At 39.3% G+C, this 15,769-nt stretch overlaps 1 protein-coding gene across 7 annotated transcripts in view; it reads left to right on the top strand.

Annotated features, from left to right (window-relative positions):
* Window positions 1–15,769, top strand: part of si:dkey-91i10.2 (uncharacterized protein LOC555224 homolog) — a 60,077-nt gene that overhangs the window by 15,179 nt on the left and 29,129 nt on the right. For 2 of the 7 annotated variants that reach the window (XM_044215734.1, XM_044215735.1), the window contains one exon: window positions 3,847–3,937. The exons of the other annotated variants lie outside the window; for them this stretch is intronic. The gene's annotated coding sequence lies outside the window, so the exon portion shown is untranslated. The remainder of the gene's footprint in view (window positions 1–3,846; window positions 3,938–15,769) is intronic. 7 annotated transcript variants of the gene reach the window in all.

Genomic DNA, 15,769 nt, shown 5'->3' with positions numbered 1-15,769 from the left:
GTGATGGAGCCCTCATAAATTATCTAACCGCGTTTCGCCGGGTCGGAGCAGCGCAGCTCAGTGGATACATCTCATCTCGACCCTCTGTGTCAGTGCCACCTAGACATCTGTATGGATCTGATAACAGGACACACATACACACACACCTGTACATTATATACCCTGCAATAAAGGCTTCTCCTTATTGTAAGGAACATGTCTGACTGGGATTTCACCAGAAATGACAAAGCGCATAGTCTGTGCAAGGTAGTGCACAAGCCAAAGTACATTACATCAGGACACCCACCTGTAAATAGTCTACATACAGTAAATTTACTTACTACTAACATGAATAATTTGCCAAGTTAACACTTTCAGGTCTTTAAGCTCCACAATAATTTATGAATAAAATGGCTAGATAAAATGGCTGTGTAATGTGTCACTCTTAGTTATGAACCAACAGAAAATGATCATCATCTCTGCAGTTCTATGGAGTTTTTTGGACTCTTTTAGCTCATTGTTTTGCTTGTGTAGCCTGCAAATTCTGCTCTCAGTCCTGCTTCCAGGAGCAGCAGGCAGCTATTTTCAGCAAACAAGCTCTGATTGACCCTGTACGCTACCTGCCCAGCACCAAACAGCAGACCAACAAAGTTAGTGACAAGCTGGTGAAGAAAGTGAAACATCTAGCAGCTAATATCCAGACATTTTTCTCAGGAGTTAGTGGAGACCAAACCAGAGCTAAAATGAGAGTGAATAATGTACTCCAAAATAATATAATGCCGCTTTGTGTCTACATTAACCATAACAAATCTATAAAGAGATATGAGATGTTGGAGTATGGTATGTGTTTTTCAGGTTCTTGTGCAGTTCTTCTGTCCCAAAGTAGCTCGAAAAGCAGCTTCAACATCATAAAAACTAGCTTAATTATTCAACGGTTGCTGTCTAAGCTTCATCTGATTCACAATGTGCAGCTAGAAATCACAATAAATTTTCTATTCTGTTATCCACATCTTCAAGCCAGTAGGATCAATGTGTGGGTTATACAACTCTGGGTGACATGAAGTTAAATTCACCTTCCTTGCAGTCAGATTTGGCAACAATATAATTTCTCCTCTTGTCTACCAGATCGCCATTAGACGTCCTTGCTGATGTCAGCACATTTGATGTTCAAAGTTTAATTTAGTTCAGCTTTGGGTCCAAAATCTACCAGAAAATCAAGGTGAAGGCAAAGCTTTCACTTGAAAATAATGGCCTTTTTCCTCACTAAGGTTGCAACTAATGAACATTTTCACTCTTTATTTATTTCTTGATTAATCGATTAATCATTTGGTATATTAAACGTCAACAAATTGTGAAAAATTCCCATCACAATTTCCCAGAGCTCAAGGTGCTTGGGCTCTTGATGTGAGAGGCCTGTCATGTTGTTGATGTTGTCCACGCTCCTCAACAGCATGCGGCACCTGCCTGTTTATAACCTGAGCAGCACCTGCAGTCATTTTGTTCCCATGTGCAGTCATTGCAGAATTCAAATGGTTTTTAATGAACGTAAAAGTGGATTTCAACATGGCACGTTTGGCAGTGATTACATACTGTGTATTCATATACTTCACCGTAAACACACAGACCCACCTCCATCCTCTGATTAATGCCCTCCTGTGATCGCCATATTGATTGTTTGATGTGTGATGGAGCTGCTAAATATTGGAGAAATGCTTTAACAGCCTTGAACGTTAGCATGTATCTGTTGATGGCAGGTAGCCTTGAGATGCAGAACAGCAGGTGTTAGTGAACACACCCCCTACGGCGAGTGGGCTGCATTGACCACTGATAATGGTGTCACCAACACCTGATATCTCTCTTCTCTCGCTCTGTCACTTGCTCTTGCTTTCCTGATAATAGCGGAGTCGGACCAAAATAAGCAAAGTGAAGAAAGTGGTGTTTTGAAGTTTTGGCTTGTATGGATGTAGGAAACACAAAAAAGGGTGGGCTTCGGTGTAATTTTGGCAATAAGATCGCGCTGGAAGTGACCCATATTTTCTCTTAGTGTATTGCTTTGTCTCTGTATTTGACAGATTGTCATCTGTAGCTCGGTTTGTACTCTGTTTTGACACAAACACACTAAGAGCCGTCTGTCAGATGCCTGCATGGAGCCTTTTCGTGACTATTATTCCCACATCAAGTCAGGGTTGTGGGATGCCCCTAGAGTCTCTCTCCATATGCCCAGCAAACGGCAACACACACACCAGCATGCTGCCATTACAATACACTGCAGCAGGGGACAAATACTCCAAAAGAAGAGCCTCGGCTTCATTCTGTGAGACAGTTAGTTACACAGTGTTCACGCTTGGTGTTTGATGCATTGCTGGTTAAAATTGTTAATTCTTACGACACAAGTTCCTCCGACAGAGCAGAAGATGTGATTAGATTCTGAGCATCCTGCTGTGTAAATAAATGTGCACATTAATGAGGAAAATGGGCTTTGATTGAGATTGAGACTTCATATTAAAACCACCCTGGTGTTATGTGAAGACAAGTGCTGTATGGTGATACATTAATATCTACTAATCCATTCATTTTCATAGGTGAAGAAATCGCATTGATTGGTGTCAATCATTTTCTTCTTCTAATGAAATTCAACACTGCGAATCATGATGCATAATGCTGCCCTTCACAGTCAATAACACTCATGTCTTTGATGTAGAGAAAGGTCAGTGGTGCAATCTGGACAAGTTTATTATTGAGGCAGTTATTATACCATTATCTCAATATTGATATGTCATGATATTCACAACAAGTCATCCAAATTAAACAACAAAATATATCGATTGTCCATGCCCTCACGAATGACACATATCAGTGTTTTATGATCTGACACCTTGATGACTCTATCGACAGGATAACACAATTTATCTGTCCCTTCCAAAACAAATTACAAATTTCAAAAATAAAACCGTTTTATGATGTGACAATGCTATGATTAAGGTTTGGTTAGATTTAAGCACAAAACTGACTTGGTAGGGAAAGATCATGGTTTGGGTTAAAATAAGTAAATGCTTAAATGACTTAAACTGTTGTTTTCCTTGGGAGGATAGTCTTGATATTCAAAATCACATAGCACCAGTGTACTACCCATTATAAATCAGCATAGGCCATTCTGAAGGGTCTAAAGTTAAGATAAGTGCTTGTTACATTGTGTAGGTGTAAACTACAACAGTGGTACATATTAAAAGTACATTTTCTACCATGAAAACATTCTCATTGTGGCACCCTGGTGGCCTAGGGGATAAGGCGGTAAATGTGAACCGCAGCATCCGTGTTTTGAGTCACCCCCTTATTTCCTGTCATCTCTCTACTGACTTAGTAATGAAGGCATAAAATGCCCAAAAAGATACTCAAAGAACCTCTCATCAGGAAAGAGCTGTAAGATCTTAACTTGTAATCATTACTTTAGACATGATACGACCTTATCCGAGGTTTGTCACAATATGTTTCTGGAGAGATGATGGAGGACAGCTCCAGTGTCTCTGTTGTTATTTGACACATTTATGGTTTTTCCAGGTTAAAAGTCAGGTGTTTTACTGAGGACTCTGGACTGTTGTGGATTACGTTTATCGAGGACACTGTGTGAACTTCTGTATGTGATCCAGGTCGTGTGTGTGTGTGTGTGTGTGTGTGTGTGTGTGTGTCAGAAAGCACCTCACAGCTCGGGCACGACAGCCGCTTCCCGGTTTCCATGCCAACCACAAGGGCTGTTCATGTTGGAGCATGCTCAGTTTGGCTCCCTTCCCTGTAACAATAGCCAGTGAGAGGGCTCACGCTCACACACACACACACACCCTCTCTCACTCACTCTACTCCATCTCGCAGTGGGAGCAAGACGGAGAGGAGAGGCAGCCTGCTGCGTTGCGGAGGTCATAACACACACCGACCAACAAACACACACTCCTTCATAACAAAGGTGAGTACACAAACCTGCAAATATTACTCTGAATTTCCTGGCTTTTATTTTCTTGTGGTGAGGAGTTTGTAGCATCAGTAGCTTGGCTCTCTGACGGACAGAGCTGCAGAGTGGAGACAGTTGTTGCTGGTGGAAAAACTAGAGATTAAGAGGAAGCATGTGCTCTGCTTTGTGAGTGACAGGACTGCATGTATTCTCATCTCATTCTTATAATTTTTTGTACAAAGGCAACATTATACTCATATTCCCTGCTGTTCCAGCTTGGGAAAAACCTTTTTACATTCATGGATCTTGTCATTTTATGAATGGTGAAAGCAGGTTGAATATTTATTCGGCTCAATCGGTGGCGTAGTAGTTGACAAAGCAGGGATCGCTCAATAATTCATGTAGCCTTGTATGGAGGAAAGTCAGGGGATGACAGCAGGTGTAATGTGATGCTTTGCATAGACACAGATAGCTCTTTTAGGCTCTTTTGACAGTGCAGCTCAGTTTTACAACCTTCTTTTTTGCTTATTCAGATCTTCATGCTGCCTATCAAGCATTTTAAAGCCTGTTCTTTGTACGCTCACTTGACCTGCAGATATAACTCAAAAGGTGAAAGTCTCTCCTAGAAAAAGAGGAGGATAAATAGATCCAGCCTGGTCTAGATGCTCAGCCATCTCTGAAAATGTTATATGATCTGAAGGCAGAGGGAATGTGAGGAGCTTCTCCTCATGGCTGACCCTCTAAAATTTTGTCTGTATGTGGTCCGTCTGCCTGTGTGCGAGTGTGTCTCAGGGGCGGTCAGCACGAAAGATATCTTCAATCTCATCCTGTAGTCTCGCCCCATTTCCCTCTCAGAGGCACACATAGAGATTCAGACACACACACACAGAGTCACTACTCACCTCCCACAAGATTAATTGTTGTGGCTGATAAATTCCTCGTTGGTCGATAGTGTATTCCTCTGCAGCAGGGCCAGCCCCTTGTGTTTGTGCTTGTGTGTGTTGTTGGCTGTTCAGAGCAGCATGAACATCAACTGGCCAGGTCTGTGGCCTCATATGTAAACTAGAGGTGCAACCAGGGCTGGGTGATATGGTTCCAATCAATATGATATTGATGACAATATTTTTCACTATTAATATAAATGACTATATGGAAAATATATGAACAAAATCAAATTGATGTTCCATGCAATGAAATATGTTTTACTGTTATTCATTACGTCAGTAAAAACTCTGTAGTACTAAAACAAACCTTTTTTTTCTCACTTTGTTGTTGTTTTTTACTACAATTTGCTTGAAATCCTTCATTTAAACACCTGAATTTTTTTTAAACAATAACAGTTAACACTTTAACCCCCCTATTTCACATTTATAAGCAGTATATAAACATTTAATGAATGGTTTGTAAGACACTATAATGAGTTGTAAGCAAATATGAGGACATTCTAAGTGTTTATTAATGCACAGTATTTGTCAGCAAATATAACTTCTCCTATGAAGACATGTATTATTACAACTATGTTTTTAGTCATTCATTATCTGTTTATACACCAGCCTCCACTTATGGATACCTCACAGGAGGAGTTATAGTTGTTGACAAAAACATTAATAAACACTTCTTCTAAATGGGGGTTAAAGTAAAGTTTTACCCAATAACATACCTGTAATATGCATTTTGTCATGATAAAACATAATACAATTCCAAGTCGGCAGTCGGACCAACAGTCCAAAACTCAAAAAATTACATTTACAATTATATTATAAACATAGAAAAGCAACAAATCATCACATATGAGGAGCTGTAGCCAGAGAACATTTGATAGTTTTTCTTGACAAATGACTTAAAACTGCATTAATTGATTTTTTGCTCACTTGGGAGAAGAACTCCACAACAACCGGAAAAACACACACCTCTGACATATTATGTCCTTAGTTTGACTAACGTGTTAGCAAACAGTTGTCTATTTACACATGTAGTACACATGGAGCAGCAATATTATTAATTTGGAGTCATGTTTGTGTCCAATTGTCTGCTAATTCTGTCAATCCACTATTCAATTAATTGACTAATTGATTCAGCATTTTTATAAACCATCGGTGGTTTTCTCCTGTCCTGTTCCTCCTTCTGGATAACCTGTCTGGCACATGGAAGAGGAAGACAACACACCACGCTAGCTGAAATCTCAACTGAAAACGGACAAATAAGAGACGAGAGGAGGGGACACATGGAAGGACAGAGAGAAAAGAGAGGAGGAACAGAAAATAGAGAGTTGTAGAGTGATAGATGGCAGACAGGGAGAGAGAATGAGAGGTACTCTTTCACCCTGTGGGAAATTGGAAAATAAATTGAGTTGACACAGGCAGGTTTGCATAGTGATATTGATGCTGGGGAGTGGGAGGGGAGAGGTTTGGACTCAGGGCTTAGATGGTTCACGCGAGGCTAATCATCTCTGTACCCACCAGTTAGGACAACCAAAAGCCTTCCTGGGGTTAGTAATTAGGAATTTCCATCTGCCATTGATAAAAAATACAGTCAAATGTGGCTGGGTCCTCAGCAACCACTGCTAGTAGCCTTTGTGTCTAATTAAATGGCACTTTAGTTTGTCCTTTGGAATATTTTTGTCAAAATGAGTCATTCTTTTAGCAACAATTATTTCTGTCTGCAGAGTCTGCCTGCAGAAACATTTCAGCTGTTACTGGAGCATCTTGTGGGAGTATCTTCTGTATGGTGTTGGGCAGAATATAAAGTGGCACACAGTGTGGGATGTCAAGTTTGATTTTCAGAGCGTAGAGTGTTTTGATGACTCAGAGCAGACAGACAGACAAACAGTGTGTCAGAGTAATGTGATGCTTTACTGATATGAGCGAAAGCATCTCTTCTTAATCTTCTTCTTCTTGTTCTGTGTTTTTTCTATATCATTTTTGTCTTCTTCTCCTTCCACTCTGTGGTAGCTAGATTTTGGAGAGTTTTTGGTTTTGACCAAAATGTGTTCTTACCACTGAGCATGAAGTACTGAAAGTTGGTCAGATTAGTTATATTCTTTACTTATTTTTTCCTGTTTTAAATCAAGGCAATTTCAAACAAGACATTTCATATATATTAAATTTTAATATATTGTATATATTGTTAAAAGAGAAAAAAAACAACAACATTAATATTCCCAGTACATAGAACCCCATCATCCAATAAGAACGTCTCCTGGACGATTCTGCAAAACCTTGATTACGTTCAGTGTCAATTTTTTTTTTTTATGTCCAATGCCAACGTTTTAAAGATTCTTTCTTTCTACAAAATCTGTGCATGGCATCTATGGTATGGCTAATGATTAGGGAAAGATTGTTGTTACAGTTTAAAAAAGGTGAACCTTAATTGCAGATCTGTGATGCCAACTCCTGTCTCCTGCATGAAAGTTAGACACCTTCATTTCTGCCTCGCAAAACATACAATATAGGACATACAATACAGGGCACACTGGTTGTTCAATTGGCACTAAACGTTGACGTTGGACATCATTTGTATGTTGCAGAATTGTCCAATATGAACGTAATTCCTGGGATAGTGAGATGCAGTATCCCAGGAATTAGCAGTAAGTAAGGCATCGAAAAAAGACTTTGGTTTCGGTATGTGTACCAAAACTTTTGTTATGTATCGGCACTAAAATACAAATTCATATGAAAACCAGCCCTAAAGAAGATGCACACAATTGCAGGCCATAGTATATTACACTTGCACGCATGCACATAATACACGCATACATTACAGAGTTTATACAACCTTCGAGTTTCGATACTTGTTAGTCAGTTCCCTGTAAACTGTGGTGACAGTCGATCAATGGCTCGCGATCTCTCCTCATTCCTGATCCCCCCCGCCACTTTACCTCCTCTCCGTCTTCCTCCATGCTGCTAATCATCACATCCCTCCAGCTCTACCCTTTCATCACTCTCATCCCTTCTTCTCCCATCCCCTGCTCTCCCCATCCCCTTTTCCCTCAATGCTTTTCTCCCCACATACAGTTTAAGCCAATTACAAGCATGTCCTTGGCTACTGGAGGAGAAAGAAGAGGGGCTTTTCTTGCTTTCCTCGCTCCTCTTTTATTTCACTCCTTGCTTTTCTTTCTCTCCCTCTCTTCAAAGAAGGTATGAGTCATGTGATAACATCGAATGCTTTGAGCAGATACAGATACGTATAGGTGTCTGTAGGAGCCAGTCAGTCGATAATCATGATGTATCTGTGATGGATCCTTATTAAAGCTGACAATGAGCTGACTAGAAAGGCTTTTTGAAAACATTGACGTCTCCTCAGCAAGGTCAAGGGGCAGTATTGATCCAGAGATAAGGAGGCGACTACAAGAACACATGGCTGAATTTAAAAACAATTGGTTTTCAATTTTTATATTATAGAGTCATAGATTATTTTCTCAGTAATACAACCACATGACACATTGACTGTTTGGAAGGAGTCAGGTGTCATCTTTTAAGTCAGTTCTGATTCTGTAAGAGTAGGGTCTCTTATTTTGAAAAGTCACTCTTCAATTGCAAGCAGCAAGGCATCGATGAAACATTTTATTCTTTTACTCACTTTTTGATAAATGATCAAATTATAAAATCAAGATCATATACAACACACACAATACATATACAACAGGACAGTCTCAAGTCAACTAGGGTCTCTTATTCTGAAAAGAGGCTATTCAATTTCTAGGAACAGGCATCAATGAAACATTTTCCTCTTTTATTCACTTTTATTCATGACGGGGAGGATTCATCCCGGGCAGCTGCCTGTGACCCAGTGGGTAAATAACACACAAAAGAATCTGTTTATTCTTTTCTAGAGTGGCAGGCTTGTTAAGGAGAGGCAGAAGTGCTTTGATGGTATACATGAATGATTTTTCTCTTTTTCTCTCTGCCTCCATCGTCAATCTCTATTTCTCTTTTCTCCGTCCACCCTCACCCTCTCTTGTCTCTCTTCATTCCTGTTGATGGGAGTGACTAACATAGCCATCTGCTGCCCAGCAAATCCTCTCCTGCCTTATTACCCTCCTTTTGTTTATTAACGCGACTCCTGGGACGACAATGATACCTCTATCTCCTCTATCCATCTCTTTCTGTGCGTATCCCTCTCTCCGATCACCTAAATCTCTCCTCCTCCGTCCAGTCAGGCATCATGTATTCCTCTTATACTCCCTTTCACCTCCTCGGCTGAATTAATCTCTGCATATGTTGCTTCCCTTCATTTCACCTGATATAATTTTTCCTCTCCTCATCTACCTCTTCCTTTTTTTTTCTCCCAGGAGACAGATTGTAGGAATGAGGTCAGACACTGTGTGTGTGTGCGCGCACATGTGTGTGCATGTGTGCGTGCGTGCATGAGCATATGGATATAAATGTGAGCAGACTGTTGATGTTTTGTTGATGTAGGTATTGCTGTTGCTGATATCATTAAGATCCCCCGCAGAAATGACAACAGACACACGAAAACACCCTGGGGGCAGGTGTGTGTGTGTGTGTGTGTACCATAGACAGTGGTGTGTACGTAGGTTACACAAAGACTGAGCACAAACACTGGCCTTGCCAAGTAATGAGAGTCAGATAATAGCATACACAGTTTCAACTGTTTGATCTGTTTGGGTTGCTGTGTTTTCCTGGAGTCCAGATATTTCACACTTCAGAGTCATATTGTTTTTGTAAAAAGAAGAAATTTAAATTCTGGCCTGAATTCGGTCAACAGCATGACTCTAAACCCACCAGAGGCTGAAGTTTCTTTCTAGGCTAACAAAACATTTTTAAATATTATACATTTTATATTATATAATGAGTTGGTCAGCTACTTAAGTTTTGCCAAATATTTGGGTCATCGCACATAGGAATACAAAACACTGCTATTTGGAAAAACATCTAAAATACAGCAAAGACAACTTCCTGTCACCTTAAATATGCATCTACATAATTTCAAATAAGCAGTAGTAGTTTTTCTTCTAGTGTACATAAAAAGGTCAAGCTAATGATAAATTCCAGGCAATTTCACTGTGGTAATAATGTTTATTTCCATAAAGAAGCACTGAGAAGGCGTTGTGAAGTGGGAGGAGGTATTTCAGTCATCAGTGGTTCCAGAAGTAAAAGTCTTGTTAATTTTATTCACAGACAATGTTAGACGACTGACAGTTGGAGCACTTTTATGGCTTAGATGGACATACAGTGGACAACTCTCCTGGTTGAATCAGCTGTGTTCGTAAATATCTGGTTCTTTGATTAAAACGTTGAAGCTACAAACTTGTGTACATAAAAACGGAGAGAAGTCAACTATGCCTCTCAAGTTAAATTTCTTTAAAAAAACATCCAATTATAGAGTGTAATATTCTGTGGGTGCACTAATGGCGAGCTGAAGCTTAAGATTTTTTAGAAACTCGATAAAACATTCAGCATTTTAAATCAGTTCACATTCAGATTCTGGGTCCGTTTTGGGGGGGATTTGGAAACTACAGTACCATGTTTTGTCTCAGTTTGAAGGGTATTACATTTTGAATTGGCTACAGCCCTGATACGGGCTTCTGACCGGCTTCTTCTCCATAGCAACGTTGCCTGATGCTCATGGGTAGTATTGAGTCATGCCAAACACACAGAGAAACCATCAACCACCAACCATGATTTCTCAGAAATGAAGTTGAAATAATTAACATTGATGGCCATAACTAAAACCTATAGTATTGTTAAATTATACAGGAGACTCTTGTGTTTCTATGTTGAGGAACATTGAGGATATCTTTAAAAGAATATAAAATGGGATTTTATAGTGTGGAAAAACACCTTCCGACTCCCTCTACTTCACAAATAACTACATAAATGAAAACTTCAGCAGCTGAAGAAATGATGAATGACAAATGTCAAAAGTGGAAGGATAAATAAATAGAATGACAGTTTGTAGTGTCTCTCAGTTTATTCAGAATCAGCTTTATTGCCAAGTAGGTTTACACATACAAGGAATTTGCTTTGGTATTTTGGTGCAAAACAATAAACATAGTAGAAATACAAAGAAATATAAAGCAAGTACTGCAGGTCAAGAATCCTAAATATAAAATATAAAATTGACAATAAGATATTAAAGAATATTAAAAAAATATTATAAGAGAATAATAAAGAATATGTGCAATGTATTGTCTGTGGTCTGTTGTGGATCTGAGAGTATTTTGAAAGCTTTAAGAAACAAAAAATATGGAGGATGTTCTTTTGATTTGAAATGGTGCATCAGAGCACTCAGCCTCGGGCAAGTGGCCTCCTCCTGAAAACACTAACTTGTTATTTCTCTGTGTCGCTTAAATGCCAGCAGTGTGCCTCAGCTTTCCTCCCAGCATTAGACAAAGCTAAATGTAGATAGAGATTACTCATTATATCACATGTCTCCTTCTGTCTCTCGTTCTTCTGTGATGAGACTCATTCCTTCATTCATCATGCAGCACAGATGAGCAGTGATGATGGGAGCGCTTCATTTCCACTCCCCAGAGGAAAAAGATACATGACACAGTTAGAGCTTTATAAACTTGTTCATCAAACATCCTGTTTGATGATCAGAACTTTAAACTGTCACATGGGATCGTAGTCACCACGGTGCAGTGTGGATGTTGCCAGTTAAGAGATGCACTGTTGTTTGATCTTGTATCTGTAGGATGTCAGTGTGTATGTACTGTGTGTGTGTGTGTGTGTGTGTGTGTGTGTGTGTGTGTGTGTGTGTGTGTGTGGAGCCTGTATCTACCTGTCGCACTAAAGGTTCTGTGTAGCTGTTGTTATGGATGCAGCCACCAATTTGAGTGAGATCCATAACCCTCCATCAATCGATAGGAGAGGCTGGCTATGGTGTGACAGAAAGCCACTCTGCTGATTGGGTGACAAACACACACACACACACACACACACACACACACACACACACACACACACAGTTATTGAGATTATGGCTATTTTTATCAAAGTTTGTTTTCCTCTGTGATCACTGGGTAATTACATAGCTTGCTGCTTCATCAATTAAACATTGGCCACAGACATGCAGACTTTGATTGCGTCTAATATTGACCACAGATATTGTGTGTATGTGTGTGTGTGTGTGTATTTCTTTCTCTTAACTTGACTCTCATATAACTAGACCTGGGTATCATTTGAAGTGTTTTGGCACCTGCATCTGCATGAGTATTAGTTCTGATACTAAAAAGTAGGGATGCAACTAATGATTATTTTCACTATCGATTTATCTGCTCATTATTTTCTTGATTAATCAATTCCTAAAGCCCACAGTGACATATTAAATTAGCCTGTTTTGTCTGAACACCAGTCCAAACCCCAAAGATATTCAGTTTACCATCGCATAAGACAAAGAAAAGCAGCAAATCGTCACATTTGAGCAAGGTAACAAGGCACAAGGTAATGTTTGATACTGTTGGTTGAAAAGTGCCTGAAACGATGAATTGATTATCAAAACTGTTGCTATTTATTTTTATGATGATTGAATAATTGCTAAATCTCCTAAAAAGACATTTGTTTGATAGTTTACTTAGCTAAATACAAACATTTTTCTACAGTAATATTTTTGTTTTGTTTTGTTTTGGTTTTATGGCAAGCTTTTCAAATGTCAAGTGTCTTGACACAATTAACTGCACAAGAACGCCTAAATAAAATACTGCATAAAATTGATTTGGATTAAAAAATGTCTGGAAGAAATAGTCAAGGAAGAAATGAACATGATTTTTGGAACTGACACTTTCGATACTTTGAGATGAAGTGTTGAGATTTGATACTTAGCTCTATATAACACAGACACACTGTATTAATTGGCATAAAGGGCATTCTCAATTACAATCACTCCTTCTGGTGGCAAAGAGGAATATGGATCGAACAACAACAAACAGGAAATCCAGTAAGATGAAAGAATAATACACTAAACCAACCAGATCAAACATAAAAACCTATATTTCTCTGAGGGATATCAGACCTTTTTTGTATCACTTAACAGCGCCAGTCTTTCCAGAGCACTTTATCTTTATTAAAAGGCCTCATCATATCACATTAAAGGTCCGGTTATCATTTGCATGAACTGGCTCCTTTTAACCGTCTCTCCTCGGAGAAAAAGACTCCCGCTTTTGTCCTCAATGAATGTGTGCAGAGCTGCTGTGCTGCTCATGGAAAACCTCATGCAAAAGAAGCAAGGTGTTTGCTCTTAGGTCATCTGCTGTCTGTATAATTCATCTGCAACATTTCAACCTCCCAACATGTGAAATATGAATGAGACCAAGATGACCTGGAACCACAGAAGAAGAAAGACACAACAGTACAGGTTGTTTTGTAGGTGCTCTTTACTGTCTCACTATAAAGTGAGTTTTGTAATTTTTTTTAACCTTTCATAGTGCATTTAACTTCATAATGGAGTGCTGTAAGACTTGACACAGTTGCCATTCTACAGTCTTGGAGTATTCCAAGTAGAGATGCCACATGGGCACCGCAAAAACTGCCAGCTTGGGCTGCTTGTGTTTTCTACACGTTTCAGATGCCTGTGAAAACAGTGAAGTTTAAAGGTGCCCTGTGGAGTTTTCTTGTAAACACATTTTATGTTTACATTCAGTGTTACTCACCAAAACGCACTCTATTTATACTTGAGGTCTAACAAACATGTTGAATATGTTTCCTTCCTCACATTTGCCAAACCAATTTTTAAAAACTGTTTTAAATTTTTTTTTTACATCCATGTTTACTTGCTAGCCTGCTAGTCTTCTTTTTCACTGCCTTTGTTGATGCACTACTACGTTTCTTGGTATCTTCCAGCCATTAACTGTCAATCAGCGGAATAGCGTGAAATTGATGGCAGGATGTGAATTGCACCGCCCGTGTGCTCATGTTTGTCCTCATGCGTAGACACAACACAAAGAAAACAGGGACCAACTCTTCAGGGCACCTTTTAAGCAAGTTGAAGAAGGCCTCAGATATCTTCTCCTTCTTCTCAGTAACACACATCTAGCAAACCATCTCCACTGCAAACCTTCCGCTGACCGCGATGGTCACTCACTGTCACAGTGAATGAAAGAACTTAACTTAATGTAAAGTATAAATCATAACTGTAAACTTCTTGCTAACTTATACTCCTGCTACTACTCAACAGACATCCAGCCTTTATCAATGGTAACAATGACTTCATTTTATTTGTAACTCTGCAGCTCAAAATAACCAGTTTCAGATTCCTGCAGAGCCAAGCTCTCAGCTGCTACAGTAAACCGTCTCTACTGTACAACTCTATTCATCTCCCCAGAGATTTGTAGTTCATACACATACCACAGTCATTCTGCTTAATTAACTGCACTCTTCCACACTTCCACCTTTGATGTTGCCCGTGCTCAGTGTCTCGCAGGCCCCCGCCCACTCTCTTGCCTCCCCACCCTCTGATGAGACTGGTAGTGTAGGTGTTGCTGACAGTGCCCCCGGGTGGTGCCTCATTAACCCACATTTCACTGCCTGATGGGAAACAGTGAGGGGGGTTTACGAGTCTGTGTGTGTGCATGTGGGAATGTATCTGGGAGGGAAGAAATGGTAATGTTGAATGTTGCCTTTGAAGAAACTCTTCAGTATCTGTATGCAAGAATGGCAGAAGCTGGAAGCTGTTTTTTTTTTCATTTTACAACCTTTTCTCCTAATTTAGATCACCCAGTTCCCCATGTATTGCAGTCATTGTTAATGCTAATGCTGTATCAATTTATGGTTGGAAGTTGGAGCTTAAAAAAGGGAAAGCTGTCATTTCCAACCTCATGCATTCGAACTCCTGAAGTGGGAAAAAGATGTAGGATGCAGTAACATGACTGGCTGCTCACTAGCACCAGAAACATTTAATTATACAGATTTAGGCAATCAACAATGTTGTATTGGAATACTGACTGATTAAACTAGTGTCTGTCCTCATCTAGTTTTTTTTTGCCCTGATCCAACAGGCTGTTCTGGATCTGAGTTTGTTAGCTAGTAGCAGCTAATGTAGCCTTGAGCCGCTAGTCTCAAGCAGAGATGAGGAGCGGGCTTCAGAGGTCTGGTAAGCTCACTTCACTCCCCCAGATTTTTTCATTTTCAAACTTGTAGTCATCAGCTCTAACTGACATTGACTCAAGGGACATCACTTGAGGCAATTTATCAGATTGATCATTTATCATTTTGATTGTTGTGATGAAGGAAATTTGAGCCATAGTCCTTAATTGCAAATAAGGCTGGAACTTGATTATTTTCATTATTTAATATGTTTGATTCATCAGTTAATCGTTTAGCTTACAAAATATCAAAATCTTTGAGTGCTTAAAGCGCTTATTTTGTTGGGTCAACAGGATAATAAAGAAACAAACCCAAAGTATTTGATTTACCACAGTATGAAATAAGAAAAGAAAGCAAATGCTTATTACTATTTATTAATTGTAACAACTCTAATTACAACAATTTTAGCTTAATACAGCATGATTTATTTGTGTTTATGCCACATATAAATGCTTGTCTGCAAGTTTTAAGCCTAAAATACAGTATTTTGATCATATCTGTGCTGGAAATATCAGTAGCAAAACGATGTTACTTTGCTGGAGAAATTCCCTCCCACCATAAATCCTGCTTGTATGCAGGAATCTATAATGATAATGGCGGTCAGGTCTTATGTAAGACACTGCGGATAAGCATCTCAATCAATAGACTAACGCTGAGCCCAGATCGCGCTGGGAGGATTGGAGCTTTATGTGGATAGACTTAAAGATACAAACTGCTGGATTAACAGATGACTTAAACACTGAGAGGCAGGCGAACAGGTAAGTCATCAGACAGGAAGATTACTTACACAAAACTGGATACA

The sequence above is a fragment of the Siniperca chuatsi genome, linkage group LG12, assembly GCF_020085105.1.
Source record: "Siniperca chuatsi isolate FFG_IHB_CAS linkage group LG12, ASM2008510v1, whole genome shotgun sequence".
Lineage (NCBI taxonomy): Eukaryota > Metazoa > Chordata > Actinopteri > Centrarchiformes > Sinipercidae > Siniperca > Siniperca chuatsi.
The sequence above is the reverse complement of the archived record's forward strand: the minus strand, read 5'-3'. Positions and strand labels throughout refer to the sequence as shown.